We start from the raw sequence: 19,990 nt of genomic DNA, 5'->3' as shown, positions 1-19,990 counted from the left end.
AGGACTTTATCAGCTGTGGACTTCCAGTATAAGTGTCCTCCACAGTCACCTGCATGAAATTCTTTGAGGATATTGTCAGTTTCATCTAATGTTAAGCAATTGAGTAAGATCCCTTCATGATTTCTCCAAAACAAAACACTGTCAATAATACAAAACTTTGATGCTTTCATTTTCAAGAATCTTTTCTTGGTTCTGGACAACCCTGGAGGAGCTTGCAGGTTTAATAATACAAAACATATATCAGCATACCAGGGAGATTGCATAAAGGCTTGGTTGATCTGTGGAGTCGCCATCTCTTGTTCGTCGTCCAGTTCATTAATGTAAAGGGCTTGAAAATTGGTTTCAGTCATTAGTTTGGCTAGACCTTGTCCTTTTATCAGTTTGGTAGGTTTAATCTCAATGTCATATTCTAAGATATTGGCAATCCACTTGCCCCTCTTGCCTTCAATTCCTTCTTGGGTTAGAATGTCTTTGACCACTGCATTAGGAACATAGGCAATTATATGAGAGTACAGGATATAGATTCTGAAGTCCTTGATGGCTTTTACCAATGCATAGGCTTGTTTTTCCATGATCTAATATTTCAAGGGAGCATCTCTAAGGGCTCTGCTAAAAAATGCAATAGGTTTTTCACAGCCCTGGTCATCTTTTTGTAGCAGAACAGCAGCAATTGTATGCTCAGACGCAAAAGAAAAAATGATAAAATCTTCATCAAATCTAGGGCTTGTTAGGACTGGTGTGTTTGTCAATGCCCTTTTGATATCCTCAAAGGCTTCTCTAGCTTCCATGGTCCATTTGACCTTGGAATCCTTTTTCAGCATATTGTTTAACAGTCTTATGAGTTCAGCCAAATTGGGAATGAACCTCCTCAAGAAGTTGATTTTTCCTAGAAAGCTTTGTAGTTCTTTGATGTTTCTTGGATGTGGTACTTGTAGGATAGCTTGAATTCTGTCTGGGTCAATCCTAATACCATCCTTTGAGATTATATGCCCCAGGAGTTTACCTTCCTCCAGCCCAAACAATGATTTCTTTGGGTTCAAAGATATGCCATATTTTCTACAAATTGTGAAAACCTGCCTCAAGTGTTCTAAGTGTTCTTGATATAATTTTGAAAAGGCGGTAAAATCATCGAGATAGACAACTAGGAAATCATGAATTTCCTTGGCGAAGGCAATATCCATTGCTCTTTGGAATGTGGCCCCTGCATTTTTAAGCCCAAAAGGCATTTTGACATATTTGAATGTTCCCCAAGGTTTTGTGAAGGCAGTTTTGTCTTGATCATCTAGGTGCACTAGAATCTGATTGAATCCTGAGAAACCATCTAGTAAGGAGATCCTAGAGGCTCCCACTACCCTTTGCAGGATATGATCCATTTTAGGTAAGGGATAATGGTATTTGAGAGAGACTTTGTTCAAATTTCTTAGGTCAACACACAATTTGATTTCCCCTGTCTTTTTCCTAGTAGGCACTAGGTTTGAAATCCACTCTAAGAATCTGATTGGGGCAATGATCCCTGCTTCATACATACGTTTAACCTCTTTTTCAATGAGCGGGAGGAGGACTGGATTGAATCTCCTAAGCTTCTGTTTGAAAGGCTTTTGGTTTTCCTTTAAAGGTATAGTATGCTGGATGAGTGAGGTATCATAAGATTTAAGGTCCTCATAGCTCCAGGCAAAGACATCTTGGAATTCTTTAAACAACTCAATGTATTTCAATTTCTGATCAGGTGGTAATGCTTTAGATAATTTTATCATTTTGGGATTTTCTGTAGTTCCAATGTTACAATGTTCGATTTCAGCATTCAGTGGTTGCATTTTTGGTTTTCTTGAGATATCATTTGAATCAAACAGATCCTCCAAAGGGGTTAAACCTGTGGGCAGAAAATTATCTTTTAGCTCAATTACCTCTGCTTCTGTTTCAGCCAGTTCCTCTCCATCTAGCTGTTTCAACTCCTGTATAGTTTCCTTGTCAAAGGTGGTAGGATGCAAAACTAGATTAGCTGTTTCAGCTGATATTTTCTGTGTAATTCTGCATGCCTATGGTTGATCATCTCTAGTGCTAGTGTCAATGTTCATGCCGGAAAATTCTTCCTTTAAAGTGAGGAAGTTATTTATCTGTGTGTTACTCTCGAAGACTTGCCAATTCTTGATGTTATCCGGAACTGAAGGTCTGTGTTTGATTTCAGCAGTAAACGTATGATTGGTTTTGAAAGGCAACTTACAAGTGCTGGCAAAGGTTGCCAAGCTGTGAGCATGTAGATTGAGTTCTCTGGAAATTTTAGTCAACTGTGATTGTGAGAAGCTCTCAAGTACCTGAATAGCTGCTCCCTTATATGCTCTCAACCTTAGATCATTTGTGGTAAAGTTTCCTTTCATCTGTTGTATGATCAGATCTGAATCTCCTAAGATTGAGACTTTGGTTGCACCTAGATTTTTTATGAGTTTCAGACCTAACAGAAGGGCTTCATATTTAGCCATGTTGTTTGTGCATCGAAAGTTTAGTCTATATGCATGGTCCTCAGCTTGGTCATTGTGCATATTATGGATCCAGACTCCTGCCCTAGCTCCTAACCTGTTTACAGAACCATCAAATTCTAAATACCATAAGGTTTCATGATCAAGATTTGGATTGAGATCACTGGAAAGTTGGATCATGGGTAGGTTGGTTTCTTGCAAGTTACTTGATACATCATGTTCCTTTGTCTTATCAGCTATACCCATAGTCCCTTGGTCTTTGAAAGCGTGTTGCTCATCTAACTCCTTTGCCTCTACTGTCATTAACAGTTCAGCATAAGCTTTATTGCAGATGTCGGCATTGTAGAGAATAAATGAATCCATGTCAGAGTGTATTAAATAGATTGGGAAGTTTTGGGGCTTCTCTTGACTGCTTACCACATATTTCATCAAAGTTTCACGGTATAATCTCTTTGGCTGCCCAAAGACTGAGATAGTTGCATAGGACATATCTAATTGCAAAGGTCCTTGGATTTTGCCCCCCCAGGATCTGGACAAGAGCTGTTACACTAACAAATGTCACCATGACTATTTGCAGTTAGTATGGCTCCATCCACTGTCATACTATCCTCCTTGGCAAGTCTCATGCCTCTGCTCTCCATGTCAAACTTCAAGAAAGAGAGAAAAGTCATTTAAAGTCAATTATCTCTGGTACGCAGTTTCTCTTAGCCTCACCTACGGGTACGCAACCCAAGTTCACAAAACCCGCGTACTTGTACGCTCTGTATGTAAAGGGATGGGTGCGTACTCCTGTAAAGGTCAAAAGGCACAAGTTTCACTCCAAAAAAGTTACTTGTGGTCATTTCTAGAGTCTTCTAGAAGCATGTTTGACGTGTATGAAGCGCCTCCAGATGGTTCATGTATCCCTACCAAAGAGGAACTTATCCCATTATCCCATCAATAGGGGAGCTATCCCATCCAAAGAGAGGCTTATCCCATTGATGGTGGACCTGAATAACTTCCTCTAGAGCACTATAAATACAGGCATTGGGCCAAAGGGAGGAGAGGTTGAAAGCTGAACATTCCTAAGGGTAGATGCTGCTGGAATTAGGACTTCCTTGTAGAAGCTTGTGAGGAGAGATTACCATCTTTACTTGTTTCCATTGGGAGGTGGGTGAGCTGATCAGAGTAAGGGAGAACTCTTGTGGACCCTGGGAGGAGCTTGCACAACACCAAGGCTCAGGTTGTAATGGTTTCTTTTGTTACCTTTTAATACAAATTAGTCCATTCTTCTCAACAATTTGTTATTAATGAGTTGTTTCATATACTCCTTGGTCTATATGTTAAATATGTTTTATTTTATGTGATATTCAGGTGCTATTTAATCGTTTGATTGTTGGTGAATGCAGGTTTCGAAGGGAAGGGGGAGCTCATCCGGATCAACGAAGCTGGACTACCACAACAACGTTGGATTACAGGTAGGACCTAAACACTTGATTTCTCATATTGTAAAAGCATATTTAGAGAAGGATTGCTCTTATTTGTCTTGTTTGTCATTAGAGAGTCTTAGGCTTTCTAGGAAGGTCGGTTGTGTCCGCACTAACGACTCTTTCTGCGTGACAAAATGGCGACTCCGCTGGGGACTCCATGAATGTGTTTGAGTTCTTTTTGATTTGATATTTTGGTCTGAGAAAAATTGCCTATTTTCTGATTTTTGGTTGTCTAGCTGTGTATTTGGGTGGGTTATCTTAGAGTCAATTTAGTTTTTTATTTTTCTTAGCTTTGCCAGGAGTACGCAGTCTCTAGGTTTAACACAGTGCGTACTTGTACGCAATGCGTCTTTGTGCACAGTGCTTACCCGTGCCTGTGTGAACAGATGACCTGCGTACCCCTGTCAATTTTGAGAAAATTTCAATTTTTGCTTTTTGCTCTTTTAGATTTTGCTTTTACTTTGTTTTTACTGCCCAGATCCATCAGTTTACTGTCAAAGATCTTCACCTGAACTTGTCTCGTTAGTGTCGAGGGTTTTGGTGGAATTCATAGGGATTTTGCCTTAGGGTTTGATTTTTAACTGGTCCTGTAGTGACTTTGGCGTTAGGAGTTGTCAAACTTTGGATCTCCCTGGTTTTGATCAGTCCTCTTAGGAGTCAGACCTGTCATAGAAGTCACCCTAGTGAGAGACCTACCTTTGTGTCTTCTCTTTGCGAATCTCGAAAAGTTTGTTTGTTAAAGCCTTGAATTCCATTCTTGAGAAAAAAGAACAAAAAGATTTCGATTTTGTTTTTTGGTTAGTTTATGATTCTGCATGAACTGATCCTTAGTTGCATTTTGACTAAGTAAAACATCCGGGAATCATCCTTGTAAGCTTTTGTCCTCATTATTTTTTTTGCTTTTAGGTAAAATTCCTTTTAATTTGCTTTTGAGTAAATTTGATTTGATTGTCTTACATTTGTTAAATTCGATTTGATAAAATAGTTTTATATGCTTTATTAACATAGAAAAAACACAAAAGTTCTTTTGGAAAAAGTTTGCTTTGGTAGCAGTTGTAGACTTTTGAGAGAAAAAGGAAATTTCGTAGAGTAATTAGTGGTCATGAGTTGTGTGTTTTGAAGAGATAAAGAGAATTGTTTCTTTGATTGTCTTTACTAAGAAAGTTGTTTTCTATAAAATTTGCATTTTCCAACTCTCTTAGTTAGGAGATTCATTGAAAAGGAAAAGTAGTGTAAATCATCTTAGGTGCATCTTTGTAGTGGTTGCGAGTCGAGTCTACACACCACCAGTTTCATCTCCATCACCTTTTTGTCTTTAAGAAAAACCATAAAATTAACGCTTAAAGTAAAATCAACGTAGTAATTTTTATTTACTAGGGCTCTGAAACACCAATTTAGATCAGGCTAGTGTCTTGGAGTAGGAGAGTAATTAACTCTCCAAGACAACAAAACCAAACAAGTAGCTTATCTTGTGATAGAATAAATCCAATTGTCTCATTTGTACTTTGGGAAAGCTCCTCTTAAAGGAGAAGCACGAGCTCGTGTCCAAACCAGTGAGGGGATCAATCCTCCCTTGTTGGGAACGACGCCAGACACGCACGTATTACAAATGGTAAACCTCGGATTAACCATTGTCGAGGAGCCAGGGGTCACTTGTCGGTAAACCTTGGATTATTGTCAAGGAACCGGCAAGGGGATTGAGCTTGATACTCTGCCCTTGCGTGCTTTCGGAGTGTAGACTGTTCCCCCAGGTGCATTTTTTGTGGTTGGTAACCTTAGTGACCATTATCTTTAGGATTCTACCGAGGTGACGGTGGAGGGAAGATCCCACTGTACCTGGAGCAGACGTCGGCTAGACTCACTTGGATTTTCCGGGGGGTTCACTTCACTCGAGACGGTTAAAGTGGAGGAACTTGTGCCGGTCTATTCATTAAGCTGGTTGTCAGGGTAACTATTCCACCCGCCACTTCTGTACTGAATCTGGCGATGTTGGGTTTCATCTCCAACTAGCGTTTTCGGTCTGGAAGGCTACTGTTTGTGCTTGGTTTGACGCCCTAGATTCTTTAGGCGTATGATTCAAATTTGTTTGGTTCTTTAGAGACTTTAGGTGGTTTTCTTTGAGATTTTACTTTGTTTGCGTGTGCAGTAGTTAGAAGTTTTTAACTGTGGCGGAATTACCGAGACAGTCCCGTAGACTTCGGGGCAAGTCTCCTGAGGTTGTTTCTGTGGCCGAATTGTTGAGAAAATCCCGTAGACTTCGGGGTGAATCTCCTCAAGAGGTCCCAAGTCATTACGAAGGTTTAAAGGTCGTTGTAACTCCTCCTAGCGGCAGTAGAGTAGGTTCACCAGAAGAAGGAGAGTCTTCGTTGGTAGTCCATCAAGATTACCAAAGTCTAGAGACAGGTTATAATCCTGAAGCAGTTGAAGTTTCTGAGCTTGCTGGTAGTTTTTCATCTACTAGTGATATAGGCGAAGAACCTGAAATATCTGAACCTGTTACTCCAACTTCTAGTGTACCAGATTCACCTAGGGTAGAAAGAGTCATCACCGAAAATCTTCCTACTGGTTTGATAGCTATTGAAGAACTTGCTCCAGAGGAAGAATTAGGCGTATCTACCCTCGAAGATCAACCTACTATTGATCTCAGGGAGCGTGAATCTATATTTTACAGTCCTCCTAGAAGTACTACTTGGTACCTTTCATTAACCAATTATTTAGACAACTCAGGGGTAGGTTTTTCTCCACCTCGTACTCCTTTTCCACCTGGAGGTATTTATACTCCTATAAATATGTCTGGTCAGTCGTCCGTGTTTACTCAATCTCCTTAATCTTTCTTACACGGCGGTCCTTCTGTTCCCACCGGGTATCGATCACTTTCTGGTACCTTTGCGGGGGCATCTCCTCAACCCATTGATCATGGGTTATTAGCTGGAAACAATGGTAATAAACCGTTGGGTGTAGGGGAAATTTACATGATGTCAGGTTTAGTTCCCGTTTCTCAACCTCAAGGTAGTCAATTACCGGCTGGGGGGCAGCCTCAATTAACGCCTGGGGGGCAACCTCAAGGTACACAAATTGTGTCTGGGGGGAATCTTCAAGGTCAGTATGTACCCATGGTACAATACATGCCTCAAGGTCAACCCCAGCCTCATTATGTACCCCAGGGTCAACCACAATATCAATATTTACCTCAAGGGTATCAACCCCAAGGGTATCAACCTCAAGGTCAAGGTCAACCCCAGTATCAGTATTTACCCCAAGGTTATCAACCTCAAGGTCAATACTCGAGTCAAACTTATCAACCACCTCAAGGTCAGTCATATGTTCAAGGTATGGGAACTATGCTTTTTAGTTATCAATCCTATCCTCAATCCGGTTATGGATCTCAGTATCCTCAACCTGTTACGGGTCAATACCCCAGAATGATAGTGTGGGATCCATCACAAGGTCAACAGGTGTTGCAGCCAAGTATACAGTTGGTACCTCAAATTGGACAACCCGTAGTTTCTGGTTCACCCCAGCAACCGCAACCTGTCCAGTGAAATGTTCAAACTTCTGTAACTTCGGTAGTTACTCAGCCGCCAATTGCACCTAGTACTCCATCTCAAACGGCTGCTGCAACTACCGCAACATCTACCGCACTTACTTCTGGAGTATCGACAGCTCCGGTTTCTACTGTCTCTGCAACCACTCCTCAGACATCTTTACCGTTGTCCGGATCTACGATTCAAACTACGGTCCAGATGCCTGTAGGGCAGCCTGGTTTAAGTACTGTTGTAACAACTCAACCTCAATTTACTCATCAACAGTACCAGGGATAGTACCAATTCGATCCTGCTGTCCAACAACCGTTTACCAGTATCAACCGTATCCTAGGTACACTTATCAACAACCTCAACAACCCCAGTACGGTCCGGTTAATCCTGGTTTTCCAGGAGGATATAATATCCCTAATGCGATTCCTGTTCCTAGTTATCCTGGATATCCTCCTCCTGGGACTGGTCTTGTGATCGAGAGTTTCAGAGATCCTAACCGGCAGTTACCGTTTATCGCAACTTTGGATTTACCAGACTTGACGCGCCTAACGAACGATCCAATTCAATATCTTCCGTTCTGGCCGCCAATGCCAAATAAGTTGCCCAGTGATATACCCAAGTTCGAAGGTAAGTCTGGAGAGGATCCGTCCAATCACGTGATGACTTACCACCTCTGGTGTGCTTCCAATTCTATCTCGAATGATTCGATCCGCTTACGTCTTTTCCAGCGTACGCTCATTGGTCTCGCGGCCAAGTGGTACATTGAGTTACCACGGGCCTCTTTTTACAATTTTAGCCAGTTAGCTACCTCGTTTCTAACTCATTTTCAGTTGCCGGTCAGATACGATAATGGCACGGAGCTATTAACTTCATTAAAACAGTGGACCTCCACTTATATTTCCGATCATATTCATGAATGGAGACGTCGAAGACGTTTAGTGAAAGTTTTTATCCCGGACCAAATCTTAGCTGAATGGTTAGTAAAATCATTATTACCGAAGATTACTGAAGATGTAGCTAAGGCCGGAGTAGTTACTGAGGAGCAAGTCATTGCTCAAGCCCAGTACCTTGACTTAGTTTACACTCAGTCGGGTACGTTGCACGAGAAGATCCCAGATCTTCCTAAGTCGAATAAAATTGCTGCTGCTCCTTTGGGGTCTCATGCTGCTGATGGCATGATTGGTACAGTGAATACTAAAAGTAAGAAGAAATCCTCAAAGAATTATTCTCCAATAATAACCTTACCGGACTCCCCGACAGGAGAATCTTCTCCTGAAATTACTGCCGATATTCATGCTGTAGAGTCATCTACGGCTAAATCAAAAAACGGTGGTAAGAAGAAAGGCAAGAAGAAGGATAAAGCAGACAAGGCTCCAAAGGAGAAAAAAGAGAAGTCGGAATCTAACGACGAAAAGCGCAAACCTCGCTATCCTTGTTTAATTTGTGAAGAAGATCATTTCACAAGAGATTGCCCTCATCGGGCAGAGGTTGTGAAAATCGTTAAAGGTTCCCCAACTCCTGCTATTTTGAAAGGTCCATTTCCAAAGCATGAGAGTAAAATGATAGGTTCTTCCTCGAGTGCCAGTGAAGAACCCATATTGATGATGTCTCATGTACGAATTGCGACTCGATCGCAAGATTATGGTAGTAAGAATCCTGTTGATGGCAAAGAAGCAGAATCTTCTCATTCTAATCCATCAACCCCAGCTCTCGGTTCCGATCCACTACAAATCGAGAAACCTAACCCAGAATTGGTAATTAAACCGCCCGCCAAGGGTATACTTCGAAAGTCTGCTTTCAATCCACATGCAAGAGCAGCTCAGAATTATAACATTGTTGAGGATTTAGCTGATTCACCCTCAGCAATGTCGGCTTTGGAAGTGCTGCAATCATGCCCAACACAACGAAAATTACTCTTGTCGGCTATAGGAGCTGTTGATATTCAGGACCCGAACCTGATAATCTTTGATCTAGAAAATAGTACACCGCGTCTCCCTCATCAAATGGCTTTCCAGATTCCAGTGATAGTGTTGTTGGGAAAAGTATCCAATACGGAATGACCCTATCCCACTCTAAGGGTGATAGTACCTCAGCAACAATCAAAGCAAAGCTATTCAAGATTACTTCTTTATGAGATGTAAGAGAGAGGAGAAAGAGATCCACTAACCGTTATCTTCCGCTAATGATTGATCCAATCTTCCCTCTTTGCTGCTTGCTCCTAGCTCCTTGCTCCTTCACTGGCCCAGCTACACAAAGATCCTGCAAAAGCATAAGAAAAGGAAACTACAAGAAGCATACATCCATAATTGATTCAAGGATTAGAATAAATCAAATATACAAGCATCAATACGCCACAGAGACACATGCATATAGAAGAACCTCAAATGCTTTATTAATGGAAGAAGTAAAGTTCTGAGAGTGTTACAACCATTAGAGGCCCAATCCAGCAACACCTCCCAGCAGAAAGAAATCTCCTCTTCACCTCCTTCAAAGCAATCACCCAATAGTTCTATACTCAAACCAACAGCACTTCCTTACATTCACAAGATTCCAGCCTCCCTAGACCTCATGAGAGAGCTCTATATATAGGAGATTTGGAGAAAGGATGAGTCAGCTTGAGTTTGGCACGAAGCTGACTAGTGTCCTCTCCCACTTCAGTTATACTTCAGTTCTTGAGTCCACTAGGAGTTTCTTGCTTCCACTTGGAGATCCAGATCCTCTTACTGATCACAAGGCGAATTCCCTGATCCAAGTGTCATTTTGGAAGCTTCCTGGGCATTTGACACCTTGCAGAATGACTGTGCCACTTGGCCAATCTCGCCCAGCGCAGGTAGCCTTCATTAGAGTTGACATTCAGCGCAGGTACAGAGTGGAGCAGTTGACATTCAGCGCAGATGCTCAGTGGAGCAGTTGACATGATCCATAATTAGCTTGTTTTTGAGTGTTTTCAGGTGGAGAACTGATTTTTAGTGCTGTGGTTTGCTGACCTTGTTCCTCTAGGGGTAGGAACAACATGTTTAGGGACTTTGGATCCCTCGGATTATCGACATTTCATGCTTCATGCCGTAAGGCACAAAAATGTCTATAACAGTTGCCCCCTAAAGTATGAGGTCGTTTATCGGGTGAAATGCTTTATCAGGAGGATCCGAAGTTCATTCAATCGCTGAGAGGTGCCCTGTAATAAAATACAATACAATACATTTTTTTTTATTCTGCTTCCATGATCTAGCTGAGGCGGGCATTCCCATGCTCAGCTTTATAAATTCATTTTGGTACATAGAACATACGATCCTCTGATGGTAGACTGATAATTCTCTGCTGAAATTATCATCCTTTGAGTAGGATGATCATCTGCTGCAATGATGTACATATCAAATGTCTTTATATTTCCTGAATATATATCGCAGCCCGGATGGATGAAACTAGATCCGGGGTCTTCAAACTCGTTCAATCTTCACTCTAAGTACAAGTCGATCCATGTGAGAATTGCGCTGAAGTCGAACATGGAAAGACATCGCTTGATTACCGGTCAATAATGTAAATCGTTAACAAGCGCGAGAGGAATCACCAATAATGACAATGACCCTCAAGGTACTGCAGTACAATTCACGTGGTGTGAATAAAGGACTTGGCGTCGAACACCACGCAAAATCTTCTGGTCGAAGGTCATTGATGTATACCTGTCGCTGGAAGTGAGAAACTTGCCATTGAGGCATGCAAGCTTCAAAGTACTGAGGGGGTTGTTCCTAGATCAACTTCTTGGATAATGAGCTGAAGTCGACAAGAAGCGATCCGTCAAAGGAGGGCCTTAATGAATCCCACATCAGTGACACGGAACGGAGCTAATGATTTTAGTGGAGGTGAAAACAATCTCTGAAATATGATTCAGGGTGGCGATCATGGGTGGATGAAGGATAATGTATGGCAATGGATGGGACACGGTTGACTCTTTCTGAACAACATCTCTTGAACATATAACGACACTGATGTGATGGATTGGTAGCATTACCCCAAATGTGGATGGTTTGGCGAAGACCATGGTGATGAGAACGGTGAATGAAAACAACCCAACCCGATGTGATACGGAGGACAAAGTGTCATGTTCAAGAGCGACTTGCTACCATTAAAGCTTTGAGGTTCTCCCAATTTTTCCCCAGTCATTTCTGACCAGTACCTCTTTATTTTTGTCAAGCTTGAGGAGGATAACATATGCTTGTTCTATAACCTGCCCTTCGGGCAAGCCCATCGCTATGTTTTAACGAGCCTAGCGATAGGGAAACTCGTTCTCGTCTAAAGACAAGTTTGTCGCTATTTAATCATTTTAACGAGTCTAACGACAAGGAAAACTCGGTCCTTTTCATTTTTAGAGAGTCTGAAAAGGTACAGAAAGTTAACTCCAAAATTCCTTTTTCGTCATCTAATCCCTTAAGTCCGAAAAAGTATAAAACAATACAGAAGGGATGAGTTTTCGATAACTTTAACGAGCCGAATAAAACAAGCGCTCGACCTTTTTGTGCAATAATCCCTCAGGTCCAAAAAGATTAAAATCTAGAGGAGGGATAGCTCTTCCGGTCATTTTAACGAGCTGGAAGGCCAAAACTCGGCAAACTTTTCATATTTTACGAGTCAGATGAAAAGAGCTCAAAGAAAACTCGTCTTTTGAGGAACGAGTGATAAACAGGGATAGCAGTAGATTCCAGGTACAGGTTGGAATTTTCCAATCACGGCAGTGTCACAAGGATGGCTAGGTGAAATCACTCTTCGCAGCTGTTCCTCAAAATAGGTAAACAATCATATGGAGGTGAACGATTGGCCAAATGGAATGGAGGTGGCGGGTGCAAACACGACCAAGGCTTTTTATGGCTAATAAATTTACGATCACAATGGTTATTTACCAGCACTGGGTTCATTTTTTAAAGAGCTTGAATGCGCCAAAACACTGCTCAATCTTATGTTTATTTTTTAACGAGCATGAACTATGTGCTAAAACTACTCGGATCTCGCTTTTCTATTTTTTAACGAGCATAAATTCCGCGGTAAAACTGCTCGATTATATGGTCAAATTTTGATTTTTACCATTACTAGCTTTTCTCTTTTCAAATATAGTACTGCTTTTTCAATTGCTGCAACAAACTTTGTTAGAAATGAATAATATTTGCATGAAAATGAGATTATAACCCTAATATTTCACTTTAAACTGTGTAAAAAGCCATTAAAAGGTGTTTTTACCTCTCATTTACCATTTCATTTGCATTTGGTTTGTTGGAGCTCTGGAGGTGCCTCTTCCCCCTTGATTTTCACCAGCTGATTCCGGGAGATTCTGCGGACGATTTTCGGCGCCGTCTGGACCAGGTAGGAGCTAAACCCTAGCTCTTTCTTTTCATGGTTTCCTTTTCCTGTTTCATGCCTGTTTTCCAATATTTCTAAGCCCCTGGGGTTTTGCCAGGGCGCCCTAGGATCAGCGCAGGTTCCCCTTTCGAAACCTGCGCTGAAGGTCAAGCTGCCTTAAGTCAGCCTGACCCTCAGCGCAAGTGGGAGACTCTCTGCCTGCGCTGGGCTCAAAAACTGAGTTTTTAAGGTCATTTTTTGATGATTTTTTCGCCAGTTTTTCATCAAAATCAGGAACTTACTCCTTCTCTTGTTTGCTTTGCAGGGAACTCTGAACAAAATGTCCCTTACATGGCGAGAACGAGAACATGAAGAGGAGGACATGATTTCCCTCCATGACCCTATCACGGTGAACGCGTTGCGGAACTGTGGCCTGCTGAAGTTCTTCCGTATCTCTAGTATGAGAGCACAGATTTCTTTGCTGCAGTACATGCTTGATGCTTGGGATCCTGTTAACCAAGTGTTCCAGATTAGGGGAAAGGCCATCCCCTTGACCATGGAGGACATGTACTTCTTGACTGGACTGTCAAGGCGAGGTGCCCCCATTTCCTTGTCAGGTACGGCCCGGGGGACTGATTCCACCAGAGATTATGTCCGCCAGTATTGCAGGGAAGGCTCTCAGCCGAGCAGAGATGGCAAGATTGTTATCCGTGAGATTACTAATCGGGCTCTCAGGTCCAATCTGTTCACTATTGGTAGGATGGCCGGCAGTGCAGCTCTACATGTTTCCAACAGGTCTTATATGCAGCACGCTTTGGAGTGTCTCCAACCGAAAGTATTCAACTGGTGTGATGCAGTACTTGTTCAGATGAAAAGCCAATTGACCAAGGTAAAGGACGGGAAGCTGAAGAACTTTGGATTTGGTTCTATTCTGACTGCCTTCGCCTTGGAGAAAATCCCACTGATGCAGCCTCAGTACATCATACTCGACTTGCCTTCTCCGACCGAGCCACGCATGCAGAGGTGGGTCGACCACATGTCTAGGCATGCTGGTCAACCTCAGATTACTTTTACCGAGGCCTTCTTTAGGTGGTTCGAGCGCCAGGAGATGGCGTTTTCCGAGTATCCATATGTGGGTATGGATTTCCGAGGTGATCCGGATTTGGTGCTACCGGATGGCGAACAGTGGGGCGCCATTGGTAAACTCCTTGACCATATTACTGTTTACTGTTCTTATTCATAATGTTGTTGTGCTTTATTCTATCAAGACTTTTAATTGTACTCTTGGGTGCATGCAGATATTGGTCCTATTCGTCCCGCAGTTCGTCCGAGATCGCCAGTTGCTGCCCCGGCAGCGGAGCCTGCTAGGAGAGTTGTTATTCGCGATCTTGACGATACTGAGACCCTTACAGCTGTGCAAGAGCAGGTTGAGAGCCTTACTCGTGGTCTTCCGGATGTACAGATTGACGAGTTACCTTTACAGCTGCAGCGGCATACTATTGGTGTGCCTAGACGATGGACTCGTCTCTTGCGTATGATTGCACAGGCCGTGACGTACTATCATGAGCACCACTAGGCTAGGGTGCCCCCTAGCATCTTTTTGAGTTTTTAGGTCATATGACCAACTTTGTCTTGGTTACAGAACATTATGTATGAACTTATATAAACAGCTTATATGTATTTTGATTTTCGGGTTTTATTCTGGTTGATTTATATGATCCATATGTACCATCTTTGATGATGTGTCCCTTTTATAAATGCTGCAAATGTCTATCTAACACATAGTTTGCTAATGAGTGAGTTAATGTGTTTAAGTTTCTTGAAATATGTTGATATTGAATTGAATCAAATCGTCTTTCCAAGATCTTAACCCTTAGGAACATGCGATAAATAGCTGGATTGTGAACAGAATATATACCATTGAGTTGTAGTATTACGAGCTGTGAGTCTAGCCTGACAATTAGTCGGCGTATGCCACGTGTGATGGCATCAGAGAGTAGTTCTATCAACGCGCTATACTCAGCGATGTTATCCGTTGATTGCCCAATACATACACCTCTGAAACTTACTAACTCACCGCTTGGATCAAAAATGGCCCAGGCTGCGGAAGATAAGTTCTGTGAACTACGACTCGCTCCGTCGGCATATCCAACACATGTCTCCAGAAGGTTCGACATCTGCAATAAATGAAAAGGTGGATCACTCGACCAGGACAAACACTTTAGCGAAAACAAAATACAACAAAAGCATGCAGGTTACTATTTAAGCATAGTAACGCTTGAGGTACAACCCGTTGCGGGGCTGCGCCAGTGGAATTCCATCGTAATCCATTAACTCGTAGGCTCCTTTTGCTAACACCCTTTTAACAATATAGGGGCCCATCCATAAGGACTTGAATTTACCTGCTCCCAATTTATCAGATTCTTGGTCATAAAGCAAGACCAAATCACCTTCTGAGAAGACACGGGGTTTGACATTTTTGTCGAACTGAGCCTTGACTCGTTTCTTATGAGCTTCGTTAGCCAAAGCGGCATCACGACGGGTTTCATCCAATTGGATTAGTTCCAAGAAACGAGTCTCTTCTTCTGAAGTTCTGGGGAGAAGATCGATTGCGAGTTTAAGCGACGAAATTTTGCACTGGATTGGTAAGACTGCTTCCAGGCCATACACCAGTTGAAAAGGTGTGAACCCGGTTGCGTTCTTTACCGACGTTCGGTAAGCCCACAAGGCTGAGTACAGGATTAGGTGCCACCTTCTTTTATGAACCCCAATCATCCTTTGCAACATACGCTTCAGGACCTTGTTGATTGCCTCAACTTGTCCGTTGGCTTGCGGATAATATGGGGTAGAGCTGTCGTGAGATAGCCCTAGCTTGGCAGCTAATTCGACCATCATGTGATTGTGAAAATGCGACCCATGATCTGTAACTATAGCCTGTGGTACGCCGAACCTGGCGACTACATGATTGAAAAAGAAAAGGGCAGTTGTTTCACCAGTGTTATCCAATGTAGGCATCGCCTCGGCCCATTTGGTAAAATAGTCAACAGCGACTATAATATACCCATGCCCCCCGGTCGAGGTGGGGTTACATTGCATGAAATCGATGCCCCACTTGGCGAAGGGCCCAACAGCAACAATCGGCTGTAAAGGTGCGGGTGGTCGTCTGGTTTTGCTATCAAAGATTTGACAAGCATGGAAACTTCTGACTGCGGTTATGCAATCTTTGAACATGGTTGGCCAGAAGTATCCTGCTTGTAAGGTTCTTTGTGATGTTGCATATCCAGACTGATGCCCCCCACACGCGCCTGAATGACAATCATTCAGGGCTTTTTCGGCCTGCTCATGGGTAAGGCACCTCCTCAGAACTGTATCGACACCACGACGGTAAAGTGTATCACCGACGATCATGTAGTCTTTTGCTTGGTATCGTATACGTTTTTGTTCGGAGTGAGAGGTGTTAGGCCTGAACTTTTGGGTTTGGAGATAAACTATGATATCTCCATACCACTCATCGCTTACAGATATCAGAAACAAACCTTCGTCCACGATTGACTCTTCCGATGTTTCATCGTTGGACGATGATGGTAGATCGCACAATAATTCTGCGAAAACTAGAGCTTTCTTTGATTTGGATTTCACAAATTCCAGATCAAACTCTTGAAGGATCGCTATCCATTTTGAATATTTGCCCCCCAGCAACTGTCGTGACAGTATATAAGTCATGGGGTTGCAATCTGACAAGATGGTAGTTTTCCGAAAGAGGACATAATGTCGAAACCTTTGAATCGCTTGAACAGCTGCAAGCGCTAGTTTTTCAACATAAGAATATTTACTTTCTGTATCGTTTAAGTTTTTACTTAAATAATAGATAGGATGTTCAATTCCATCGACTTCTTGAACTAAAACCATCGCAATGGTTGTATCCGCTGCAGCCAGATACAGGTTAAAATCTCTTTGATAGTTCGGGGCGTACATTAATGATGCTTTTACTAGACAATCTTTCAGAGCATCAAAAGAAGCTTGCACCACCTGGTCCCAGATAAAAGGTACATCCTTTTTCAAAAGACAAGTATAACCTTTAGCAAGTTCTGTGTAATTTGGAATGAACCTCCTCAGAAAGTTTGCTTTCCCTTGTAGTTTCTGAATCTGAAGCAAATTTGAAGGTGGAGGCAAATTAATGATTGCCTGAACCTTACAGGGGTCGAGACGAATCCCATCTTTAGAGACTACAAAGCCAAGTAAACGACCAGAACCGATGCAAAACACACATTTGTGCGGATTGAGTCTTATCTTGTAGTTTCGGCAACGTAGAAATATCGCTCTTAAATGCTGCGGATGATCAGTCCGCTTTCGCGAATGAGCCGGAAGATCGTCGAGATAAGGTTGAACGACGTTCTTGATGTCATGGAAGGCATAATTTATTGCCCTCTGAAATGTCGCCCCTGCGTTCTTTAAACCAAAGGGTAATTTTCGATAAGCGAATGTGCCCCACGGACAAATAAATGCAGTCTTTGACTGGTCCTGTGGGTGGATATTTATTTGATTATACCCGGAAAATCCATCCATAAATGAAAAGATTTCACATCCGGCGCATTCATCAATTATCTGGTCGATGAAGGGTGTAGGGTAGTTTTCCTTCGGACAAGCTTGGTTTACATCCCTATAATCAACACACACTCTAATCGTCCCTTGTTTCTTCATAACAGGGACAATATTCGATACCCAATCGGTTAGAGTAACCGGGTAGATGAATCCAGCATGGAGAAGTTTTTCAACTTCTGCCTTAATGGCAGCGGCTTTCTTTGGGTGCACTTGCCGAAGCCGTTGTCTTACTGGTTTGACATCATGATACATTTTAATTTCATGTTCAACGATACTCGAGTCAATGCCTGGCCTTTCATTATATGACCAAGAAAAGACATCTCTAAATTCGTGAAAAAGAGCGTTATATATTTCCAGTTCTGAAGGGGAACAACCTTTGCCGACATAAATATTCTCTACAACATCAGTTTTGGTCGAGATATTTATGGCTATAGTCTCTTCAATATTGGATAGGTTTCGCTCGGAGTCCACCGTGTTTACAGTATTTGTTAGGAATTCAAATACTGAAGGGTGATAAAGGTCACTTTGAGTATCTTCTTCATATTCTGGAAGAAGGGAACGATGGTGGTAATCATTCCATGGTGCCCCCGCAATCATCATTGCTTGTAAGATTCCTTCGTCAGTCCCATGTACTCTCGACCAAGGATCTAATGGGGTTCCATATTCTCTAGACTTATCTACCCAAACGCTTGACGAGCGTTGATTTGGGCTCGCCTCCCATGCTTGAAACATTGATTGCTACAATATTTCTAAAGGGCTTGGGGGCAAAACCATTGAATGATCCATGTTGACCTTCATGGAAGATATCATGTTGCAGGTTGCTACAAACGGTACATTTCCTATATAACTAGGAGGTGGTAGCGCGAAAGTTCCCATCAATGTGGGGTCTTTCAATAATCCTACTCCGATATCTTGAATTGAATGGTTGCTCTCATGGATCATGGGAATGCTTCCTGTAACTTGCGAACCATTAGGGAGGAAATTCTGCTGGTCGACGATCGTAATCCCTCCTTCAAACGGGAATGTGATCTTCCTAGAATAAGTCGACACGACAGATGCCATGGCATAAATCCATGGTCTACCTAGTAGGATGTTATAGTCAAGATTTCCATCAATGACTTCTACATCAATTTCTACCGTCTTTCCTCCTAGTTCAACTTTCAAGTTATTAAGGATACCGTAAGGGGTATAAGTCCTTCCGTCGAAAGCTTTTAATGTCGTCGAAGATCGCGACAAGGTTGGAGATCCTAAATTTTTCCAGCAACTCATCGACATAATACATGTCGAGGCTCCCTCATCAATTATTGGGAAAAGTATCCAATACGGAATGACCCTATCCCACTCTAAGGGTGATAGTACCTCAGCAACAATCAAAGCAATGCTATTCAAGATTACTTCTTTATGAGATGTAAGAGAGAGGAGAAAGAGATCCACTAACCGTTATCTTCCGCTAATGATTGATCCAATCTTCCCTCTTAGTTCAACTTTCAAGTTATTAAGGATACCGTAAGGGGTATAAGTCCTTTTGTCGAAAGCTTTTAATGTCGTCGAAGATCACGACAAGGTTGGAGATCCTAAAGTTTTCTAGCAACTCATCGACATAATACATGTCGAGGCTCCCTCATCAATTATTGTTCTGTGAACAGTTTTGTTGAGTGCTTTCACTTGAATAAGGAAAGCTAGCTGAGTTGGTAACTGAGAATCATATCCCTTGTGATCGAAGGATACAAGATTGGAATCCTTAGGATCAACCCCACCAATTGCCGATAACAACGCCTGCCTTTGGGTTGGACAATTTTGTAGCACTTCAAGAGTCGACATAGCGGATGGCGATTGGGCCAAATCTTCCACTATGTTATAATGTTGCGCCGCTCTGGCACGAGGATTAAATGTCGACTTGTGTACTACACCCTTTGGCGGTTTTATTGTTAATTCGGGGATGGTAGGCGTTACAACTTCTGTCGAAGTTGTTGTCGAACTACTTGGTTGATCTTTACCTTTTTCGTTCGACAGCTGAGGATTCCCGTAATCTTTGTTCCTTGTCGAAATCAAAGCATCATTCTGCTGTTTCGAAACCGACAACATAAGTACTTGCGACGGGGAAGCATTTCCACTATCAACCAGATTTTGACCTGGGTTGGGAAACAGATCAGTCAACACAGCTGAGGTTTGGGAACTTTTAAAGAACCTTTTAAGCTCAGCTTTGTAAGGACAATCCCTTGTCCAGTGATCTTCGTCACATATCATGCATGGACTGTTTGGTTTCCCTTTTCCAGGAGGGTTTGAAGAATTTTTTCCAGGGGATGACTCACCCTGTTTCTTCTTCTTCCCTTTGTTTTGATTTTTCTTGCTTCCTGGTTGATTGGTTTCTTTGCCTTTATCTTCGGATACAACATTTACTTCCGAAGCAAGAATTTCTTCTTTTGCATTTTGATCCAAATTCTTATGGGCTTTCTTTGACGAAGCCTTTATCGATTTCGTGTTTGCTGTGCCAATCACGCCATCACCGGCATGAGATTCACTATTTGATTTAGGAGGGGGAGGAATTGAAAATTCCGGTCTAGGGGCGTCAGGTATTTTG

The sequence above is a fragment of the Pinus tabuliformis genome, chromosome 4_1 (genome assembly GCF_031772625.1).
Source record: "Pinus tabuliformis cultivar Carrire ecotype Pingquan chromosome 4_1, CPIR1, whole genome shotgun sequence".
In the NCBI taxonomy this organism is placed as follows: Eukaryota; Viridiplantae; Streptophyta; class Pinopsida; order Pinales; family Pinaceae; genus Pinus; species Pinus tabuliformis.
The sequence above is the reverse complement of the archived record's forward strand: the minus strand, read 5'-3'. Positions refer to the sequence as shown.